At 47.5% G+C, this 24,492-nt stretch overlaps 1 protein-coding gene across 1 annotated transcript in view; it reads right to left on the bottom strand.

The window, feature by feature from the left end:
• The window catches only part of LOC119169104 (uncharacterized), a 563,356-nt gene that overhangs the window by 449,592 nt on the left and 89,272 nt on the right, over positions 1-24,492 (bottom strand). The gene's annotated exons all lie outside the window — the stretch shown is intronic.

Below are 24,492 nucleotides of genomic sequence, written 5' to 3'. Positions count from 1 at the left end.
GTACTATTTTAGAAGGAGTGTCGCTGAAGATGACATATTGGTAACGAGAAGTAAGGTATGATTTAATCCAACTGCAAAGTATATCATTTTTGAGAGCGGCACGTAGTTTTATCATTAGTTTTACATGAGATATCTTGTCGAACGCTTTCGCGAAATCTATAAATATCACATCTGTTTGCTTACGGTCATTGATAGTCACGGTGAAGTCATGTAAGGTTTCGACAAGTTGGGTCACAGTGGAAAAGCCGCGCCTAAAACCATGTTGCGCTGAAGAGAGAATCGAATGCGTAGTTAAAAAAGTAGATATGTGCTTATGAATGATATGCTCTAATAATTTATAAGTGCTGGTTAAAGCTATAGGACGGTAATTCGTAACTGACTGTTTATCCCCTTGTTTAAATAGGGTTTTTTTTGGACACTTTCCAATCTTCCGGCAGAACGCCAATTGAAAGAGACAAAGTAAAAATAATAACTAGGAATTTGGCGCACCAATCCGCGTATTTTTTTAGAAATACGCGGATTGGTGCGCCAAATTTTAGAAATACGCGGAATATCATCAGGTCCTGGAGATTTTTTTTCATCTAAGTTGAGGAGCAGATTAAGTACACCGGGTTCGGTAATTATAACATCCTCAACAGATGGCAGCATTCCATATTTATCGAAAGGCGAGATAGTTCCGTCGTCAACTGTAAATACGGACTTCAAGTTTTCGTTAAATGAATTCGAGATTTCTGTAGAATCTGAGGTACAGATGCTATCTATTACGAAAGTGCTTGTTTCCGAGTGCTTAGGGGTTATACTTCGCCAAAATTTGGAGGGCGATTCTTTAATCATGCTGCTCAAGTGCACAGTGTAGAATGTACGCCGCTCTGTTTGCAGTAGGTCTTTTAGTTTACGAGAGAGTTGGGAAATTTCTTCCTTTGGCTTCGTATTACGATTTCTTTTGAACCGTTTGTTCAAGCGATTAATTTTCCTTTTTAAATGAATAATGTCACGGGTGATCCATGGATTCGAGGGATTTGCTGGTCGATAGCGGAAGGGAACATAGAGGTCAATGCATGCGTGTACTGTGTTCTTAAATTTCACCCAGAGAGAGTTAGCGTCACACATAGTGTCCATAGAAGTACTCAAAAAGTGATCATACACAGACTCCAATCTGTCTAGTATACAAACATCGTTAGCAGCAGAGAAAATCGGAACACGAGTCATTTTCAACCTTGTCTTTGGAAGAAAGAAACGAAATTGAGTTAAGACACACTTATGATTCGAGAGACCATCCAGTACCTCACACTCATAGTGACCGTCAATATTAGACCGAACAAGGTCCAGTATTGATTTGCTTTCTCCGTGAATACGTGTATACTCATGAACTAGTTGAACCAAATCAAATCGAAATGCAATATCGATCAACTCCTCGTTGTTGAAAGTATCCTTAGTACGAGAAGAGAAGGTGGGCCATCCAATACCAGGTAGGTTGAAGTCACCACAGAGCACAAGTTTCGTGTCTTTCGTTGTCTGGAGACCAATGTATTCCTTTAAATTCTGAAAAGCATCAATTCTGGTACCAGGGGGTCTGTAAACAACACCAATGACCATGCACTGTTTGCCGCGACACATCTTACAAAATAAGGCCTCAACGCCAATGGGGTCGGCCATTCTAGCAATTTGTATGTTATTTTTAAAGAGCAACGCCACACCGCCTCCTCTGGAATCACGATCTTTGCGATAAACACGATAATCTGGGGGAACGAATTCGCAATCGTGGATTCCATGGTGAAGCCAGGTCTCTGTCAATGCAACAATGTCCGGATCATGTATGAATATCAGATGTTCTAGTTCAAGTGACTTTTTACAATACTACGGCAGTTAACATTTAGTAGCTTAATAGAAGGGGATACGGAAGGTTGTCATATGGCTGATCGTTTTCGAAGAGGCACCTTATCATTTTTTTCTTTGTCCCACACATACATAGTCACATTCACGGACACCTTATCAAAAACCAGCTTTACGTCCTCTTTCCGCTTACGGTTATCACTTGTGCTGTCCCAAAGTTTCTTTCTGACTTCACGAACATTCTGGGAGAAGTCTTCTGTAATATACATTTTTGTGTTTTTTAGTTTAGGGCAGTTCTTAAATATTAATAGCTTTTCGCAAAAATTGACAAGGTTCAAAATTACGGGGCGAATTTTGTTCTGTTTTTTAGCTCCTAACCGGTGGCACCTTTCTACTCCTGAAACACTAATTTTTAGGGTTTCCTTAAAGAATGTGTTAATCACGCTCTCGTGCAAGGATTACAGGGTTTCGTTCTGTTGTTCTTTTAAGCCGTGAATGATGATGTTATTTCGCCGGCTGCGGTTTTCGAGATCGCCAATTTTATCTAAGACGAAGGAAACGTCGTCTTGAACCATCGTGATAGTTGATTCAAGGGAGTGAATTTTTTCACCGAAACCAGCAAGACAAATGACTGAAGCTTCTAATGAATCGAGCCTATTGTTGAACTGCGCGAAAGAGTTGGTTAAGGCTTTCTGGGCATCACCAAAACTGTTCATCTGTTTCAATATTTCTTTTTGGCTATTAAGTACGTGTAGAATCAGTTCACGGTCAGTGAGATTACAATGAAGCTGCTCTTCATTATCTGAGCTCCCCGAGACCGGCCCTGGGTTCTGCTCGATGTAACCGCATCTCAAAAGAAGTTTAACAAATGCGCGGAAACTGAAAGAAGACAACGCTCGTTTCACACCAATGGGGCAAGGCAGCAGCAAAAGACAAACATCGTTACTTCGAAAAGGTTTGGCTTCAGGCATGCGACTAACCTGCGCCAAGAAAAAAAATGTTCCGGTTGAACATCGTTGCAGCCATGCTGCCGCCGTGCCCACTGAAGAGTCCGGGATGAGGCGGTGCATTTATGAGCTGCTGTTGTGATGACATCACTCGGCGCCTGGCGCTGTACTCGGAAAAGACAGCGAGCGTCCCGCCGGGTGGATTCGTGAAGTGGCAGAAGTGTGACAATTGCTCGCTTTCTTCTGGAAGCAAAGTCGGGTACGACTTATCGGGGTAGTCCCCGTGGCTCCATGGGGGAGCGTGCCCGGTGAGTGCGATGCTGAAGATCTGCGCCAAGAAAAAAATGTTCCGGTTGAACATCGTTGCAGCCACCAGAGTTTAACGGAGAAGTTGGCCCCCTCTTCGGCATTACCTTTAGGAAGGGCCTTTGTTTAGACGTAGTGGGCGAGGTAGTCAGTAGTTACAACTATCCTCTTGTTTCCGGAATTCAACGTCGCAAATGGCACCAGTAGGTCCACCCCGTTTGGTTGGAATGGTCGGCGAGGTGGTTATAACAGCAGCCTGCTGTTCTTGCAAGTGGTATCTTGCTTCGCTGGCAGTCTCGGCAGGTTTGTACATCGTGGGTTACGTAAGCACGGAGGTGGGGCTTGTAGTATTTCTGTTGTATTCTTGCCAAGGTACGGCAAAAGTCAAAATGACCCACCGTCGGGTCATCATGCAAAACATCATGCAGTTGGCAAGATGTGGTGGGAAGTTTTTCTTGACAAAGATGCATGTACCTGACGCGCGCATGACGTGCTTATGCGTCTACGTAATGTGATTGATCTTCAAGCTCTGAGGTGCTCTGAAAACAAATAGGGCAGGGAACGAAGTGGACTTGCGGGCTACATCGAGTGAGTGACGAAGGTTTCAAGCTCACGTCCTCACATCTTGTTTTCGCTGTTTGTAATCAACTAATAAAGATTTTTATAGATATAAAGCTTTTTCTTGGGCACGCAACAACTTCCACTGTCTATGTAAAACTTCCAATGTGACCTAGTGAAGCGCCGTTCAAGAAATAAATCACAAATGAAAGGGAAAAAAACACATCGTTTCTTTTACGTGAACTTTACTTTCCCCTGATGTCGCCCAACGGTTTCGCATTTGTTCTTCATCGTCCTGCCGCTGCACAAAAACACCTCCTGCTCCCTACGCAAGCGAGCAGACGCCAGAGAGATGCCGAGCAGACGAAGTGACGCGGCTGAATACATTTGTAGAGGCCACGGTGTGAGACACAAACAAATTGTTTGCAACCTTACACCATAGTAGGGCCTAATCGACCTTCCTATCGGCTAAAAGCCCTTGTAGGCTTGTCAGTACCGAAAGTAACTTATGAGATGAAGTATAGGTTGCATGTCACAGTGTTCTGAAAGCTCAATTTTGCCGGGTAACATGAATACCGCACTCCAGCGGTACATGAAATTAAAATTTGAGGTTAAATAGCATATATATAGACACCCATTGTGAAAATAGGCATTCATAGGTACTTATAGAGATTTAGGCACCAACGTTCGAAATAGACAGTTGTGCGCACTGTAAAACAGTATAAACGCTATTCTTACCCTCTAATTTGTGCTACGTCGAAATTCCACTATCGCAACGCAAGAAACAAAAAGAGCAGTCGCCTAAATTTTGGTCTCATCTGACAACCCTTCCTTCTCTGTTATTCTTCGGCACGAGAGCAGTGCCGAGGCCCTACGCAGCTTGCGTCAAAGTGGATCTCCGTATCGGCGAATTCGTGGCAATGCCTAAGTATCAGAGGGGCTGCAGGCGTCGTTTGAGTTTCTGAAATGTTTTAGTCGGTGAAGTTACCCACTTGAAATCAACGTTGGTCTTCGTGAGCTGCGTTAGTGGCTCGGCGATTCATTAAAGGTCCTTGATGAAACATCTGTAACAGGCGCTCAAGCCGAGAAATTGGCACAGGGCCTTCTTGCCGGTGGGTTGCAGAAATACAGCCATAGCAGCTGTTTTCGGCGGGTCTGCGCACATTCTCGCCTTGCTGATCACGTTACCCAAATATATGAGCTCCTTGACACCAAGCGGCATTTCGCTAGCTTTGGGTTGATTGGAGAGGTCCTAATTGCTTTAAGTACGGAATCAAGGCGCTAGGGGTGTTCTTCAAAGCTCGAGGAAAACACAATGACGTCGTACAAGTGAACGAGGCAAGTATGTCACTTCAAGCCAGCAAGAATGGTATTCATGACTCATTGAAAAGTCACAGGTGCCTAATAAAGGCCAAAGCGCATTACCTCAAACTCGAACAGGTTGTCCGGTGTTAGGAAGGCTGTCTTTTCTCGGTACCTCTCGTTGACTTCGATTTGCCAATGGTCAGTCTTCAGGTACATCGAACAAAAGTATCTCGCATTGTGTAGTTAGTCAAGGACGTCGTGTATTCGTGGGAGCGGGTACACGTCCTTCTTGGTGATTTTGACGCAATAGCGTTAGAGGGCTCGTGTCGCAGAAATCCCGCCGTCGGTGTCGACCCCGTTGGTTGTGAGCGAAAACTCGTCTGTGCATCCGGGACAGAAAAATCAAGTTACTGAGATCGCCGCGGGAGGCAGCCTCTCTTACATGCGTGCGCGTGCGGTTACACTGACAAAGCCGCGCATTAGAAGAAAAAAATGCTTGAGGTCACGAGGTACGGTAGTTTCTTTGCCCCTGCCACCCCTTCCTGCTCAACTTCCTGTGCTTTCATCGGAACGAGAAAAGAGATATTGCAAATGCAGCATGCGACAAACCTTTGTAACTCCACTCGCACTGGACGGATTCCTAACATTTGCGGCGTTGAATTCGTGATGCAATAAGTTCTTCTAGTAAATTCATTCCATGATTACTTGAAAAAGTGTTTCTGGGACCATTTAAAGCATTTCGTTCGACAGGTGTCTCGACGAAAACAAGCATATTCGGGAATTCGTAGGCGCATTTGGGAAGCCTCAAACTACGTCAAAAAAGGCGGGGCTAGAGCAGCCATTGCCGCTAAAAACACACGGGAACCTCGAAAAAGCTTTAAAAATGGACAACTATGTCCATCTAGCGGAAAACACGTCATGCCTTTTGAGAGGCGTTGATCAAAGGGGTGATAGTCGACGCAGAAGCGCAGAGTTCCACCCTTCTTCACTAGCACCGCCAGTGAGGCCCGTAGACTCTTAGGCGGCTAGATGATGTCGTCGCGTTACCTTACGTCGACTTGTTTCTTGATGGCGTCGCGTTATGATGGCGGAATTCTGTACGGGCTCTGACGTAGTGCTTTGGAACTTTTCTCTGTTACGATTCATCTTTCCGCGACAGGGGTCTGTCGAATTCTCGATGATGAGGAAAAACAGTTTGTGCATTTCAAGAGCAGATTTGAGTTGTCTGGTTTTTACTTCGGTAAGCTTAGAATAACGTCAAAAGCTGTCTGAAGGATTTGAGGTGTCGTAGGAGGTTCAGTAGACTCAGCGAAAGTGTTGCTGGCTTCTAGTATTTCTTTGATGTACACAACCGTCATGACTTTGCTCACATGCTTGTACTCGTTGGTGAGCTTCATGAGCATCACGTTTGCGTTGTTTCCACGCAGCTCGCCTATTCAGCGACGCAAATTTTGTGGCTAATCAACAGGCACTCGTCACTTTCAACAATGATTTGCATGTCTCTTGATTCTTGAGAGCCGATGGAAATGCCTACGCGGGAGCGTGGAGGAACGGTGACGTGGTCTGCCAGCACATTCAAGGCGTGCCTTTTGATGGCGTGTGCAGCTGCAGTGCATCTTCTGTAGATAGTGTTGTTCACTCTGACCTCAGATCGATAATAGCGCAGTGGTGACTCAAGAGGACCATCCCAAATAGCACATTCTTGGAGCAATGTTGTAGAATTATGAAGCTCGCCGTATACATTCGGCATTTGAGGGTGACTCTTCTTGTGCAAACTCCTGCCGGCGTAACTAGGTGACCTCCAGCAGTACGGACTCTGGGGTTTCTAAGGCGGTCCTTCATTTCTTCAGCTTGGCGGCGAACGGCCCACTGATGACGGAATAGCCGGCTCTGGTGTTGAGGAGAGCTGGGACGCTGTGGCCATCAATGAAAACGTCGAGGTCACTAGTTCGTCGCCTCGTGTTGCAGTTGGGTCGTGGCATCGGATCATAGCTACGGCAATTTGTTCCGCTGCTTCGACGCTGTGTCGTCAGGTCTTCTGATGGTCGCGTAGTATCGACGACGTAGCTACGTTTGGGGTGCGGCAGGTTCTCGAGGCGTTGTCGCGTCGTCGTCTGCGGTGGAGGATCTTCGACAGTTCATCGTACAGCAACCACAACTCAAGAGGAGTCTGCCCTTAGTTTTCCTGGTAAGGGCTCGGAGATCAGCCCCGAGCAGTGCTGGCGTTTCTGCGATACGGCGAAGTATACCGGCCAGGTGACGGCGAACGGTGAAGTCGTCGGGTTGTCCGCTGTGCTGCTGCGAGGTAGTCATCGATGTCAGTTGGTCAACGTGCCGTTGGGGACACGACACGTTGACGTCGAAATGCCGTAAACCCATCTGTCGGTACTGGCTACGACGGTAGGTGTTGTCGGCTTCCCCGCAGTGTTAACAGAGCAGGTGGTTGTCAGTGGCGTGCAAAACGTCGGTTTTTCTCGGCGCGTAGTGCTGACCTATAGGAGGATGATAGGACGTCGATCATGGAGGCGGCGATGGTGTCTGACGGTGGAACTGCGGTAGGGCCGCGTCTTGGCGTGCGCGGGGAGGATGGTTGCTGCGCACTGCAGTGGCGTAGCTCGTAGCTTCTGCCTCGGGCAGCGGTGCTTGAGGAATTCGAAGCGAATGCTGAACTTCTCTTCGCACAATATTGGCGATCATGCGAACTTGAGGCTGTGCCGATGGTAACAGTTTTGCAACTCCTCCTGCGCGATCCTTCGGATGGTCTCGCACAAATCATCGGAGTAGAGCGGTTGAACTTCTGCGTACTCTGGTGGCGAACGGTGACAGAATTTTCGGGTGTGCATCTCCAGCGTCTTTTGAATCGCCGTCGCTTCGGAGATGAATTCTTCGACAGTGCTTGATGGGTTGCGCATCAAACCCGTGAACAGCTTTTGCTTTACTTGTCGCATGGGGAAACGAACTTTCTTATCTTCAGGTATTTCGAAGTTTGCGTGGCGGAATAGTTTGGACATCTCATCGAAGAAGAGCGTCACATTTTCGTTTGAAAGATGCGAATGAGTTTCGAGCAGCGCTTTGGGCCTCCCTTTGCAAATGACGCTCGTGAATGTAGCAAGTAATCTGGTGTGTAATATTTCCCAGGTTGTCAGGGTTTGCTCCTGGTTCTCAAACCATGCACGAGCGGCGTATTGTAAAGCGAAGTAAATATGACGAAGCGTATCTTCGCTGGCCTAGGTATTGAAAGCGGTGACTTGATCGAATGATTCGACCTTACTATCCGGGTCCTCGTTGGCGATCTGCGGAAGGTTAGTGGCTCCTTAAGCTGCCGGAGAACAATTAGGGAAGGCTGCTCGGGGGTGGTCACCGTTGCTGCTGTCGATGTCGTAATCCGGAGCTACCTGTGCGTTTTTTGGGAAGAGGCTCGTACTTTGGCTGCAGTCCGCTCTACCTGGGGCTTGCTCGCTGTTCAGTGTTGGCGTTTTCTTAGCCACTTGGGCTGTATTCGCGGCTTGGCGGGGTCATCCGGAACATCAAAGAAGCAGCTCGCGCGCCAGATGCCACGGGGTGGTGACGTGGCCGAAAAGAGCAGAGTGCTTGTTGAAGATAAAACTCTTTTTTTTGGCCGCACATGTGGCCAGAAAACTGAAAATCAAATTACAGGAATGCACGGAAACTGGTAGCGACGAACAAGTGCGTCGGCCGGCGATCAACTGACGAGTAGTTATGCGCGTTGGCATTTCCTACACGTGCTGTCGAATGTTCTAGCGTTATCGCTCGCGGCCACGTAGGTTCCAGAATAATCTCTTATGTTCTTGAAGCGGGCGTAATCTTATTGTAATGATCTACTTCAGTCCCGAAGCTTTTCAAACAATACATGTACAGTTTGCGCTGAGAATTACGTGCAGTGTAACGGAGCAAAACTTTTTGAACGGTCGTTCCAGTATGCACTCATCAATTAGTTTTATGGCATTCTACATCATTAACTATCAGTAGTAAAAAATATGAAGAGAAAAATACAAAATGAAGAGAAAATGAAGAATACAAAATGAAGAGAAAAAGACACAGTTTAACACTCTTTCACTTTGCAGAACTAAAGAAATTGAACTTGCAAGAAAAAATCATATAATTCAAATCAGCATGAAAAGTTTCATTCACCGCTCAACTTTCATTGCTCCCGTGTAAATATTGAAAAAGCTTGTTCATGTAGCATCTCCCCTCAAGTCAGTCTTTTTGCCCCGTCCTCCCATTCAGGATTCATTCTTTCTGTGAACGTCATTAGTATGTCTCCAATGAACCCAAATGGTATTAGTGCAAGTTGTATAAAAAGCTGATAAATCAAATAAAGGAAACAAAAGTAATTGACCCACATGCTATTTTTTCAGGTATTTTGAGAAGCTGTGCTTAACCCGATACTGCATTTGGCGAGCCACCCTTTTGCCGCGGCCGCCAGAACGGAAGGAGGGCTGCCACATAATTTTTTGAGATCAGGAGCAGCACGAAGACGTCCTGCTGTTTTCATGTACTGGGTTGTGCGTGGCTGATATTTCTTGACGGAGCACTGCTATCGTTAGCGCCAGCGCTGAGATGCGACACGTGGCGTCTTCGTGCCCTGATACAAGCTACAATGTCGAGCTTCTGCCGATTACGGACGTCGAGCCACCATGCCTCGTGTCTCTGACTGATAAGCCGCCGATGCTCAAACCAGTACCAGATGTCCAGGCATGGCACCTCGGAGGTGCCTAGACTGCGATCACCGTTCGACAAAGCACGGGTGGTCGGCCCGAGCGGCGAGATCACATACTTGTTTCACCCCGCTCGCTGGAAGCAAGATTCGCCTTAGCAAACAGCATCACCGGGATCATACGCGTGTTTGGTTTTGTGTATATGTGTTGTATGCGTATGTGACGAAGGTGGTATGCTGTCCGAGTTGGTGTGGTCAGATGAAACGTACATGGACAGCATATCGCCAAGGGTACAATTGAAATGCTCTGTCAACCCATTATTTTGGGGACTGTATGCCGTTGTATTGCGGTGTATGATGCGGCCCTGCTTTAGCAAGGCTGTAATGGCATCGCACAGAAAACTACGGCTGTAGGCACTGACTGACAATCAAGGCGCTCCATGTCTTAAGATGAGACTTCGGAGTATGAAGCTGGCAACGTCGTTTGCAGTAGCAGAAATTAGCGCTGATGTTTCAGCATACTGCGTCTGGTGACAAATGGCTACTACAACCCAGAGGTTGCAAGAAGCGGACCGTATAGGTCATTTTACATGCGTTTAAATGGTCGAGCTGGACAAGGTAGGGGTTGCAATGTGCCGGCGATATGTTGAGGTGACGTCTTGCGTCGTTGGCACGTAGAACACGACCGGATGTACTGGCGAACTTAACGGTAGTAGAACCGAAGGTGCAGGCGTGTGCATGTCTTTAAGACACTAGCGTGACCGCATTGTGCATCATCGTGAACCATGGCACATATGTCGGAGTGCAGTTGCCGAGGAATAACCAGCCCTCACTTTCGGTCAATAGAGATGTAGCTGCGGTGGTAGAGCAGGTTGTCTCTAACGGCGAATTGTTGGGCTTGGCACCGAACATCGTCAAGTGCTTCTGATTATGCTGAGATATCAAAAATGCCGGCGAAAAGTTTGTGCAAAGGGGCCATGATAAAAGCAAAATTGCACACGAAGCATCAGAAATATAGCAACAAACCGGTAAAGCTAGCAAGCCCTTTAACTGTGGTTTGTTTTGGGAACGCGGCAACTTCAATACAAGACCGAGGATGGTAAGCTTGCGGGCAGTGAAGTGGCATTTCCTCAAATCAGGTTGAAGACCCACCATGGCGAGGCACGTGAGGACTTGCTCTAGGCGAGTAAGATGGAACGAAAAGCCGGTTAGAAATACCAGAATGTCGTTTAAGTAGCATAGACAGGTGTTCCATTTCAGACCGCGAAGAGTACCGCCCATCATTCTTTTGAAGGTGGCTGGTGCACTGGCGAGGCCGAAGGGCGTGGCGGTGAATTCGTAGAGTCCGTTAGGTGTGACAAATACCGTCTTCGGGTGGTCTGGCTCTGCCATCGGCACCTGCCATTAGCCAGAATGCAAATTCAATAAAAAAAGAACTTTGTTCGCTGAAGGCAGTTCGATGCGTAATCTATACGGGGTAGAGGGTCGATGTCTTTACGCGTCATTTTATTGAGCCTGCGGTAGTCAACGCAGAACCTGATGAACTCTTTTTTTTCTTAACGGGGACTACCGGCGAAGCCGAAAGACTGTTGAATGGCTTGATGATGCCACACTTTATAATCCACTCTGGTTGATTATATGGTGTTCAGCTGTCAGATGGTATGAACGATTTTGTAGTGGGACTTTCTGGCGGTGTCAAAACTGTTGACTGTAGATGCTCGGCCTAAAGATTCCTGATCGCAATTGAAAGAAGCGCGAAAACGCAGTAGAGCGTTAACAATTTTTTTGTGTTGGTTAGGCGTGAGCTCACAATTAATAGCGTTGAGGCAAACGTCAGAGTTGTCAGCAGCCGCAGTAGGTGGTGTGACGGCACAAATCGAGGCTGACATCGCAGGGTCGGGCATACACGCAAGGAAATTGCTGTTGAAATATACTTACTCTGCAAGACATTCCTCAAGGAGTACCAATGAAACGCTAGCAAAAGAAATACGTGCATACTTTGTCATTATGGTTGATTGGGCGAGTTGGTGATACATAACTGTTTTGAATGAGATTATTAGAAGAAACGGTTATTTTGAGGCGCACGTGCGTACACCTCAGAATAACCGTTGTGGAATGCGACAGTAGCGAACGAAAGCAAGACGTTCCGACAGCGCGCGGAATGGGTGATGACGTAAAAAGAACACATGGTGTGGCAACAGGGACACATGACACCGGAATGAGAGTGGGGGAGAACAATGCAATGGTGACGTTCAAAGCTGAAAACACTTTACTGATTGGTAGTCTTCAGGGTCGAAGCAAGGTACAGACAATGTTAGCTCAGAGCAGGCGCAGTCAACTAGAACAGAATTTGACGACAGCAAATCCCAATCAAGAATAACTTCATGCGATGAACGAAACAGGAAGACAAATACGACGACTTACATGGTACTTCGAATAACTCGCGAGGTGTGCAATGCTGACGGCTGAATAAGGTGTGACGTAGCCTTTCGCAAAGAGATGTTGTTAAGGGGAGTGGTCACCTTATTTAAATAGCATAGACATTTTCGCTTATGACGGGAACAGCAGCTCCCGTGTCAACAAGGGCACGTACATGGACGCCATCGTTAGATAGTTCAATTTTGTTCGGAGGACAATGATTAGGTCTTGAAACGTTCGACAGTAACGAAGCTCTTGCCTCCGGAACTTTGGCTGTCAGTTTTCCCCTCGTGGTGGGCTGCGTGAAGTCGCCTTGGGGAGATATATCGGCGACGAGGAGTAGTTTACCGGCGTGTGTTGGACCGGTGGTGACTGGTAGTTGGGTCCGGAAGAGGATCAGCAGGAATGGCATAGATAGGTTGAGCGTCAAAGTAGTTGCAGGCGGCGGCATGTATGATGGCTGTGGCTGAAAATACTTGGAGGCCCCTCCATTGTCACGACACAGAATGCTGTGGCGGCGGCAGAGGCGAGCGACTTGACTTGGAATGGCAAAAAAATATACGGGCTAATTATCCTGAATGTGCCATGGGCTGAGGGCGGGTTCGCCGTTTGCTGAATGAGAAACTGAAGGTGCACGTGTTGGTAGTGGCAGAGACATAGAAACTCTGCCAGTAGTTTGAAAGGCGGCATTGGGCAGCTGAGCACACGCTCGAGCCAGAACAGCAGCGTTGGTGAGTGAAGCAGCAATAGGCAACAGAGTCGGACTAGATGGAAATGCTTCGGCAACTTGCGTCTCGATTACTTGACGGAAAGAAGGCGTCAAGGACGTCATCGACTCCGATCTGCTAACAATGGTAAAGAGTTACCGTGCAACTTCGCGAATGAACTGCGTTATCTCTGGGAGCATAGCCATATAATCGGCGCTGTCATGGCGCAAGCTCAAGCATGAAATGTCTCCGCTACCTCGTGCAGCGCCACGTGTCGAAGCGTGCTGCCTACGCAGCTCATCATAACTCTGGCGAAGCAGAATGGCATTGGCGACAGTTTAAAGACTTTTCGCAGCAAGTACCTGGAATGAATCGTCATCAATGCCTTGCAAGATGTGCTTAATCTTGCCATCTTCGTCCAGGAATGAGTCGACGAGCTGGTAAAGCGAGAGAACATCCTCTGTGTGGCTCCTTAACGTTGATTGATTGATATGTGGGGTTTAACGTCCCAAAACTACGTTATGATTATGAGAGATGCTGTAGTGGAGGGCCCCGCAAAATTCGGTCACCTGGGGTTCTTCAACGTGCACCCAAATCTGAGCACACAGGCCCACAAAATTTCTGCCTCCATCGGAAATGCGTCCGCCACTGCCAGGTTTTGATCCCGGGACCTGCGGGTCAGCAGCCGAGTATGGCGTCTCTCATAATCATATAGTGGTTTTGGGACGTTAAACCCCTTATATCAATCAGCAGCCCAGTACCTTAGCCAGTAGATCAATGCAGTGAGGCGGCTCGTGAAGGTTTCACCCTGTGTTTGCGCTGTGCCACGCAAGCGTTGTTCAGCTTGAAGCCGGCGTACAGCAGCGTGTTCAAAGAGCTCCATGAACGTTGTCGTAAAAATTGACCAGGTGGTGCAATCGGTTTGGTGATTCTCGAACAAGCGTTTTGACACGTTGGTAAAGTAGAGTTTTAGATTATTCCGTTTAGATTATTCAGCTTAGGTAGCGATCACTCGTTGCTGTTTTTCTTGTCTTCTTTGGTCAAGCCGCATGTCCACTACCTTCACTAAGTTTATATAAACGATATTTTAGTAGGTATGTCATCACCGGTCAAATTGTTTGCAGACGATTCCATTGTGTATAGATAAGTAAAAAGCGACAATGGCCTTACCCAACTGCATACTGATTTGGAACATGTTCGAGGTTGGTGCTCTATGTGCAAAATGAATTTTGATAATAAAGTGTGTGCACGTTTTCTTTTAAAGGGAAGCGGAAACCAATAGAGACAGGGCATGTTTTAATCAATAAAAAGAGTTGTCGAATATAAATATCTATGTCTAGTTTTTTTAATCCGTATGATCATGGAATGCGCATGTGAATGTTGTCATTAATAAAGCTGGAGTGGCAGTAAAAATTATTCAACCAATTTAAAAGTTCTGAGCTCAGCCTAAAAAAGTGCAGCCATTTAACAGGTGTTCGACCTCTACTAGGCTATGCTCGTGCAGTGAAATCTTTCGCAGCCCACATTGATTGATGAAGTTAAGAAAATTTTAAATGGAGTGGCCAGGTTCGCTTCGAGCGGTACGAGAGAGGGGAGAGCTGCACTGAAATGAAAAATCAGCTCGGGTGGGAACTGCCGTCCTCGCGTCGGCAAGAACTGCGATTGAAGATCTATTTTCAGATATGTTTTAACAATAAAGCAGGAGTTATTAGGAAAATATGGCTTAAGGAAACTCACAGATATTCATCTATACCTAACCATGCTTGAAAAGTACAATAATTGCGTACCAAGACAAACTTATTCGCAAAGTGTTTTTGTTGGAACCATTAATGATGTGTGGGGTTTTGTGGCGCAAGACCCATTTGGTGGCCAGAAGGCACAAGGTCTTAAGACGCCATGTGAACAATGAATATGTTTGGTGGCTGTATAAGGGCCTTAATATTCCTCGCGCTAAAATGGGTAAACTATAGAAGTGTAACGAGGGTAGTGGGCATGAAGCTCGAGGATAGAAAGAGAAGAAGACTTGCTGTGATCGCAGGCTTGCGTTCAGTTAGCTTATGCGCTACATAAAGCTCTCCTTCGCTGAGTTCGCCTGCTTGTTCAACAACCCGTTTCAAGTGGTGGAGGTGCTGGGCACATCTGATCCTCACCCTGGAACTTCGCAGCCGCACACTCCAACGACCTCCTACAATGACTGATCCGGGGCCATCTCATGCTGCTACTCCAGATATCGCACCTGTGCCTGTCTTCTGCGCTGGCGCTCTCCGGCAGCGCGACCCCCCCCCCATATTTGGTGGCACAGAGGACCAAGATGTGGACAACTGGATTGCCGAGTATGAACTGGTGAGCGCCGTCAATAAGTGGAACGCAGCCGATAAGCTCACAAATGTGAGTTTTTACCTGACCGACGTGGCAAAACTATGGTACAGAAATCATCAAAGTGATTTCAGTACCTGGTCGGAATTGGCGAAAACCCTCGCGGAAGTCTTTCGCCGTCCTGCTGTCTGCCGCCTTCGTGCTGAACAGCGCTTGCGGGGCAGAGTACAGAGAGCAGATGAAACTTTCACGAGCTATATCGAAGATGTGCTATTTCTCTGCAAGCTCGTCGATTCGACTCTGGACGAGGCAGGCAAGATGAAGAACATCATGAAAGGAATCGACGACGGTGCATTCCAAATGCTGGCTGCGAAGAGTCCCCAGACGGTCGCCGAGGTGATTCAGCTCTGCCAAAGCTATGATGAGCTGCGTAGGCAGCGCGCTACTACACGGTGCGCTCCTCAAGACACCGCGGACATCTCATCCCTCGACTATCGCCATGACACCGCCGACCACTCTGCGTTGATGCCAGTCATAAAGCAATTCATACGCGAGGAGGTCGCCCGGCAGCTATCTATAATCACAAGAACTACCGAGTGGATGGCACCCTTGTCGCCTTCGCTTCGCCAGGGCATTCAATCGCAAGTTGCCGAAGCATTGCCGCCAGCTCAGGCTCCCCAAACTGTTATCGCACCACTAACGTATGCAGCCACAGTTGCTCAACCACGTGCGCCAGCGTCTCCGGCCATCTACGAAGCTACTCGCCACGTTTATTCGTCGACCCCACCTTCCCACTCGCTGACCGTCCCGTCTCCGGCTGTATATGAAACAGGTCAAAACGTTTATATGACGCCGCCGCCTGCACGACCATTTACGGTACCTTATTCAGCGACCAGTGCCCCAATCGTCAGCCAATGGCGCATTCCAGATAATCGGCCGATATGTTTTTCATGTGGCATCCCAGGCCACGTAGCTCGTCACTGCCGTCGTCGCAGCTTCCCTTCTCACGACATTGCAGGGCCCTCACATTACATGCCCACCATGCCCACTCAGCCGCGATATCCCGTTCCTGCCAATCCACCTCTAGACGTACGTCCCGGTCGCCGACCATCCGGCGCAAGCCGTTCACCTTCTCCTCGTCGTCGATCTATTTCTCTGATGTTACGTCGGAACAGCCTACCGCGAGGGGAAAACTGACGGGCGCAGTTCCGGAGGCAAGAACTGCGTTGGCAGCGAAAATTTCAAGACCTAACTGCTGTCCCCCGAACGAAATCGAACTCTATATTGATGGCATTAAGGTGCACGGACTTGTTGACACTGTAGCTGCCGTATCTGTAATTAGCGAGAAACTGTGCCGAAACTTGAAGAAAGTGACCACACAACTTACCGACCTATCTTTGCAGACAGCGACGTCCCATCATATTCAGCCTTCAGCTTTGTGCACCGCACGAGTCGTCATTCAAGGTGCCATGTACGTCGTCACATTTGTAGTTTTATTCCGTTCTTCGCATGACGTTATCCTTGGGTGGGACTTTCTTTCTTCAAATTCTGCTTTGGTCGACTGTGCTCGTTCTGAACTCGCGTTGTCTGGGCCGTGATATGACCCCGACGATGGTGCTTCGTGTAGAGTGTTTGCTGCTTCTGACGTTGTCATTGCGCCTTTCTCAGCTGTTGTTGTCTCGGTGTCGTGTGCCTCCCCTCCGAAATCGCCTGTGTTGTTTATGCCATCGGTCCCATCTGCGTGCCGTCGAAATATCATGCTTCCGTTTGCCATCGTCATTTTTCGCAATGGTCACGCTGCCATTTATGTGTGCAATCCGTCGCACAGCCCGTCATCCCTACTACATGGAGAATGCCTGGGAAGCTACGAACTTTACGAGTGCATTCTTCCGACTACTATACCCGATTCTGCGGTTTCGCTCCCAATTGGTGCTGTCACTCCTACCAACGCGCCTAATGATGCTCTGGACGTATTCTCGGATGTCATCGACTCTGAGCTCGCACCAACTCAGCGCGAAGAGATTATAAATCTTCTTCTCCGCTTTCGTTCTTCATTCGATCATGACCAGTCAGGCTTAAGCCGAACCTCTGCGGTCGTTCACCGTATTGACACCGGTCAACAAGCCCCGCTAAGGCAGCGTCCGTACCGTGTGTCATCTGCTGAACGCCGTGTCATCGACGAACAAGTGGACGACATGTTGAAACGTGGCATCATCGAGCCCTCTAACAGTCCCTGGGCTTCACCGGTTGTTCTCGTCAGGAAAAAAAGACGGATCCATCCGGTTCTGCGTTGACTACCGCCGACTCAACAACATAACGCGCAAAGACGTATACCCTCTGCCGCGCATCGATGATGCTTTGGACTGCCTACAAGGAGCAGAGTTCTCTTCGTTAGATTTACGCTCTGGCTACTGGCAGCTGCCCATGGCAGAGGGTGACCGCCCGAAGACAGCCTTTGTAACACCGTATGGACTATATTAATTCACCGTTATGCCCTTTGGCCTCTGCAATGCTCCTGCCACTTTTGAAAGAATGATGGATACCGTTTTGCGAGGTCTGAAATGAAAAACGTGCCTCTATTATTTGGATGACATTGTGGTATTTTCAAGCGACTTTGTGACCCACCTCAGCCGCCTCGAGCAAGTTCTTACGTGCCTTTCCACGGCGAGACTTCAACTTAACTTGAAGAAATGCCACTTCGGCGCTCGCAAACTTGTGATTCTCGGCCATGTGGTTTCTAAGGACGGCATTCTCCCGGACCCTACAAAATTTAATGCAGTCGGGGCGTTCCCAAAGCCAACCACCATCAAAGAGCTTCGAAGCTTCATCGGCCTATGTTCTTACTTCCGGCGCTACGTCCGCAATTTCGCCTCCATTATCGCCCCCTTGACCAATATTCTTGCCAGAAGTTCTGACTTGTCAGCGTGTTCGCAGGCATGTGATGATGCATTTCAGGAACTCCGATGGCTCCTCACCACGCCTCCCATACTCCAACATTTCGATCCGTCTGCTCCCGCGGAGCTTCATACGGACGCTTGTGGTGTCGGGCTAGGGGCCATACTGGCCCAACGCAAGGAGGGCTTTGACGAGTACGTCGTTGCCTATGCCAGCCGCACCCTCAGTAAAGGCGAGAAGAATTACAGTGTAACTGAAAAGGAGTGCCTCGCCATTATTTGGGCAATCGGAAAATTTCGGCCTTATTTATATGGACGTCCGTTTGATATTGTAACAGACCACCATGAGCTTTGCTGGTTATCTTCACTAAAAGATCCTAATGGTCGGCTCGCTCGTTGGGCATTGCGGTTACAGGAGTTCGATATCCGTGTTATCTACCGTTCTGGCCGGAAGCATTCCGACGCCGATGCCCTGTCACGTTCGCCATTGGCTTCAGAGCCTGTCGGCTCGCCTATCTCCACTAGTGCTGCCTTGGCCATCAGCATCTTGGACATGCCTTCTGAGCAACGCAAAGATGCTTGGATTTCATCTCTTTTGGACTTTCTCTCAAATCGGACGCCCGCTCCAGTTTCCAGGACGCTTCGCCGTCAAGCAGGACACTTCGCTATTCGGGATAACCTGCTTTACCGCCGAAACTACAGCTCGATTGGCCGTAAGTGGTTGCTCGTGATCCCCCGACATCTGCGCTCTGACATCTGTGCCACGTTCCACGATGATCCGCAATGTGGCCACGCTGGTGTGTTAAAAACATACACCCGCTTGCAGCTGCGGTACTACTGGCGCGGTATGTACCGTTTCGTTCGCCGTTACGTAAGGTCTTGCCTTATGTGCCAGCGACGCAAAATGCCCACTCAACATGCCACAGGTCCCTTGCAGCCGTTTCCATGTCCAGCACGAGCTTTCGATCGTGTCGGAATCGACCTTTACGGTCCGCTTCCCTATACTTCGAGTAGCAACGCTGGGTCATTGACGCTATCGACCACCTAACGCGGTACGCTGAAACAGCTGCGTGACCTTCTGCAACCGCAAAAGACGTTGCGTGTTTTATACTGCAAAACCTGGTTTTAAGGCACGGAGCACCTCGGGAGTTACTAAGCGACCGTGGCCGCGTTTTTCTCTCCGATGCCATCAAAGCGTTGTTGAGCGAGTGTCGCATCATACACCGCACTACCACAGCCTATCACCCGCAAACTAATGGGATGACAGAGCGTTTTAATCGTACACTTGGGGATATGCTGGCCAAGTACGCTTCATCCGACCAGTCAAATTGGGATAGCATACTCCCTTTTGTGACATATGCTTACAACACTGCAACGCAAAGCACCACTGGATTTTCGCCTTTCTTCCTTCTTTATGGACGCGAGCCATCATCAACAATGGATACCATTCTTCCTTATCGACCGGACCCTTCAGAGATGACTACCGTTTCTCGAGCAGCAGCACACGCTGAAGAATGTCGGAAGCTTGCTCGTGCGTTCACGTCACATGACCAGACGCGCCAAAAATATCGCCACGACGCGTCAACCACGCATATGAGCTTTTCTCCGAACTCACTGGTGTGGCTATGGATTCCTTCTACTACTCCAGGACACTCCCACAAGCTTTCGTCCAGGTACCATGGCCCTTATCGAGTTGTGCGCCAAACATCCCCTGTCAACTACCTTGTCGAGCCACTGGATGCATCTCCGGACAAGCGCCGTCGGGGAAAAGAAATCGTACACATCTCTCGGCTCAAGCCATACCATGACCCTTCTGTCTACACCTGTCCTTAGGTCGCCAGGATGGCTCCCTCATCGGCCGGGGGTGATTGTAACGAGGGTAGTGGGCATGGAGCTCGAGGATAGAAAGAGAAGAATACTTGCTGTGATCGCAGGCTTGCGTTCAGTTAGCCCTTGCGCTAAATAAAGCTCTCCTTCGCTGAGTTCGCCTGCTTGTTCTACAACCCGTTTCAGAAGTAATAAAACAATGACAGTGCACGACGTGATATGTATAATAAAAATGAGTGACGAATGATTCTGATAATAAAATCATTTGTGAAAATATTTGGCACTAGCACAAGTGCCTTACACATTGAAAAGCACTTGCCTCGCAGCTATTGTGTCCAAGGGCCTCGAGGCAAGTGCTTTTCAATGTAGCTAACGCAGCAGCAACCTCTCTTGAGAGGTTGTGATACGCAATGCCTGGGTAATTTACAAGGTAGAAGCAAAAATCTCTTAAAAAAGCTAGCAACAATTTATGAGTGAAAAGTGGTTCCCTACCGACAAAAATTGCAGGGTATAATCTTACATGTTGTTGTAGGATAATAGAAAGTACTAACACTCTTAGAGTGCCTAAATGTTCACACTGGATTAAAATGTGAAGATTTGTTAGTGCTTCACCACATCTGTCACACAATGATGGATCGCCACAAGACAAAAGGTTTGAGTGTGTCGTGTATGTGTGTCTTATCCTGAGCCTCGTTAGTGTTACCTCTGTACGACATGATTTCGATACTGGCGGCCAAAGACCAAGGTATGGCTTAATAAAGTGTAGTTTGTTTTGTGTGCGTCTATCTGACGTGCTCTGCCAGTAGTCCCTGATCTTTCGTTCGAGAGACGGTTTAAGATCAAAGGCCATGATAGATATGGGTGTAGTAGCAGTGCTTTCATGGACGGATGCAGCAAGCTGTTCCATCATCACACTGCCTTGAATCTCACAGTGTCCTGGCACCCAGCACATATCCACATATCAATAAATCAATCGAAATTGTGTTGTGCAAAGGGTAAGGCATTTTATGTTGGGATGGGCAACAGTGTAATTATCTAAGACGTAATAGCTGTAACCTTTTTTGAGGTATATTGCCAAACCACCACCCCTTTATTCTAATCTGTCGAGCCGTTGGCACGTGTAAGCACCAAGAAAGGGAACAGTATCGTTTTTCGTGAGCCAGGTTTCAGAAAATACAACAGCGTTGAACTGAGTTCTCAGCGATTATAAGTATGTCTGCAAGCTATCATGCTTGTTTCTAACACTTCTTGTGTTCAAATGAAAGAACTAGAAGCCCGATTGCTGTGCCCCGTGAGTTGACTTATATGTTAGCGGTGATTGTACCACGCAACCATCTATGACCATTTTTTTGTGATCTTATAACCCTTAAACCATCTTTGCGATGTCATCTTGAGTCACAATTCGCATGACCTCACTGTGCTCATCTTTCCGGGCAAGTATCTTTCCTCCGGCTGTCCATGCCAATTTCCATGCTTTTTAGTGAGTGTAGCGACAAGCATCTGCTTCTTCTGTCGGGATAAATGTTCATTGACATATATTGGTATTTTTGTGTCTCTTTGGCCAATATCCTTTCCGGAAATTCTCACTTTTTTAGCTTCTTTAAGTACTTTGTCCTTCACAGAGCGCCTTACAAAGCGTACCACGATGTTCTTTTTTTCTGGGTCCTTAGTAGGCACGTGATGACATACATCAATGTCGTCTTCACGAATTTCTACACTCAAAAATTGGCATATCTAAGGTATGGCAGTCAACAGGTCACGCTTGTGCGACACACCCTTTAACTCGAGGTTGCTGCCCCTCTGATATTGTTCTATTTCTTGAATCTGAAGTTTTAATTGCTTATTTGCTGCTTCTAGTTTGTTAATTCATGGCAGTAATGTCCTTCATCTCAGTGCGAAGTTCCTTTATTTCTTTGGTCAGTTCTTTCATTTCATCGCAGGTGTCACTGCAGCACTAGATAGATTGTTTCAACCCTCTCAATTCGATACGCAGCTCTCGTTTGAAATTATCCAAAGTGACAGAAAACTCACTTTCTTTATTCCTGTCCCTTCGAGCCTTACTCATTTATACAGAATCAAAATTGAAATAAGTTAACGTGCAAGTCACTCAGGTTCAAAAGTAGCACGTATAAACACATTGCAGAATGCTCGGCAACAGCAGAATTCTAGATCTAAACTATTACATGTAGAACTTTCAACAGCTCTTACCTGCAAGATTGCAGTGAAATTTTTAGTCCTTTTGTCGCTTCTTTGCGCTGCTGCCGAACTGATGTGAAGCCACCGATGATGCGGTATATGTAGCAGACGATGTGAGCAGCCGCGCCAGCTCTCGGAGCGTCCTCAAGCACGTGTGGACGACTTGTGGTAATCCGTTTAAGCAGTTGATATTGTAGCCAGTCCGGGAGGATGCGCACGGCTTCTTCCGTTTGGGTTAGCCAAACGGAAGGTCAGCCAAACGGGTCAACCAAATTGGTTTGTTATTCGATAAATTTGGGTTTCTTCACATATTCCTTACTTTGTTTGCTATAAACTCAGTTCTGCAGACAGGTCTATACTTAAAATGGTCATTTAACGTTTTTCAATAAGTTCTTTTAAAAATGTTCTATATGCGGCTTGCTTCTTTGTTAAAGCATTTTAATTATGTGTACATTACTGCTTTTTTTGCGCTTTATATTGTGGGACGGGTTGCGGCACCTTGTCAGGCAATAATGTGGCTTTTTGCCAACCCTGCCTCTTACTTGTGTCTACTGTACTTTGTGTACTGTATTTGGTAAACAATAAAATCTTGTGTGCGAGGTCGAGGGGACCTTCTTTGCCTCTGGGTTACCTTGGCTGCTGCAAGCGCTGTAGTGGCCGCTTGTGTGCCTGTGGGGACAAGTGGCAGGGCAGCCTTGGCTGTTCCCACCATGGGGGAGGGAGCATAGGTAACCGCCTGGGCACACTGTGCCTGGCATGGGCAGCTGCCGCAAGCTGTTGTAGTGCTGGTCCCTGTTGCACTACATCGACAAACGATGGTTTATTTGTGAAAAAAACTATATACCTGTTGTCGGGATTCTCGAAATGTTATGTTTTGTGTGACTTTATTTGTAACTATTTCTTTTTCCTTTTTCTATGTTGGACAGGTTCAGGAGTAAATAGGGTGGGAACCATCACAGTTTGTGCAGTGGGCCCCATCCTCCACCTTACAATCGTCTGTGGCGTGCCCTGTGGTGGTGCACTTTGCACAGGTGAGTTCACCGCTGTAACTCTGAGAGCCGTGACCAAAGCGCTGACAGTCAAACAACGTCGTGGGTTGGGGATGTAGGGTCGCACATTTACCTTCAAATATCGTGCTTCGAGATGTTCAGGCAGGGTACAGGAGAAAAATGTCACAATTATCTATTTGGTCGGGACTTCCGTCTTATCACGCCTGAATTTGATTCTTTGTACTTGTGTTTCCTGCTGGTCCTTTCAGCCCTCGAGGAGCTCACCTTCAGCCAGGCGTATCAAGACTTAAAAGACACAACACCTAGGGGAATGTTGAGTGAGCGGTGTGGTTTATTTGAGATAGGAATGCTTCCAAACGATTCTAGTTTCAAGAGCTTTTCATACTGGATCTGACTTTTTACCTCAAGTAGAAGATACTCACTGGCCATTCTTGTAGCCAGGTTACCTGGGCCGAGTGCAGTGGTGAGGCATTTGGAGACAACAAAAAGCGAGATTGTTCTGGCGTTCTTTTCAGCAGTTTCACAGTGATTTACATGGTAGCGGGGAAATGTTTCTTTGGGTTTTCTGAAGTAATTGCAAATGTCTTCGATGCGCCCTCTCTTCGTGAGAAAATGATCGTGCAGTGAATGGCGAGAAGTAAAAGCCATAAAATAAGTGTAAGTTCGGCAGCCATGCAAGTCGCCCATCACGGAGTCCAACGCGGTACGTTACAGGTCCTAAAATATTATGAGGAATGTAAACGTCAGCTGTACATAGCCGCTATAACCAAATATAATGTTCCCAAAACAGAGTACATACACGAGGTTAACCCTTGCCGCCAGAAAAAATCGGAAGTTAACAGAAGGGAGAAGTACACAGAAAAGATAAAACCGTGAGAGTTAGAGACGAAGTTGTAGGGGAGAAAGATAGCAAAAAGCGACTGCTGATTTCCTCTGGGTGGGTCAGCACAGGGGTGCTGTCTACGTGAAGCAAGGGCCAAAGGCGTGTGTTGCCTCTGCCGGGGGGGCTTTAAAGGTCCAATCACCGGGTGTCGGCGGAACCCCCAAGATCCCTCTTTCCCCAGACACGGCTTAGCCACGCACAGCTAGGCATGGGAGAGGTCGAAATTCCTCGTTAGCTCGGGTCCGTGGTTTCGCTACACACCAAACGCCTGCTCGCGCACACGCCCCTGCGGGGTTGTTAGCATCAATAAAGAGTGTAATAAGTTGTCTGAAGTACAAGTGTGCAGTAAGAACAAATATTTGTTCGTGTCACTGCTGTGAACTCTTGGTGTAACACCATCGGACAAAGTGGGGTAAACTTTAAATCAAGCAAATAGGCAATAAGCGTTTTTATGCAAAAAGCTTGCTTATTCGTAGGAGCACGAAGAAATAAGCTTGCTTACCTTTAGGAAGTTGCTATAAAAAGACGCGTGTGGCCTTGCCTCTACATCGCATCTACTTAATGGTGCATATAGCGAATCTTCGTGTAACACTATCAAGGGTGCACTGACACAT

Source organism: Rhipicephalus microplus, chromosome 2 (genome assembly GCF_043290135.1).
Source record: "Rhipicephalus microplus isolate Deutch F79 chromosome 2, USDA_Rmic, whole genome shotgun sequence".
Lineage (NCBI taxonomy): Eukaryota > Metazoa > Arthropoda > Arachnida > Ixodida > Ixodidae > Rhipicephalus > Rhipicephalus microplus.
The sequence above is the reverse complement of the archived record's forward strand: the minus strand, read 5'-3'. Positions and strand labels throughout refer to the sequence as shown.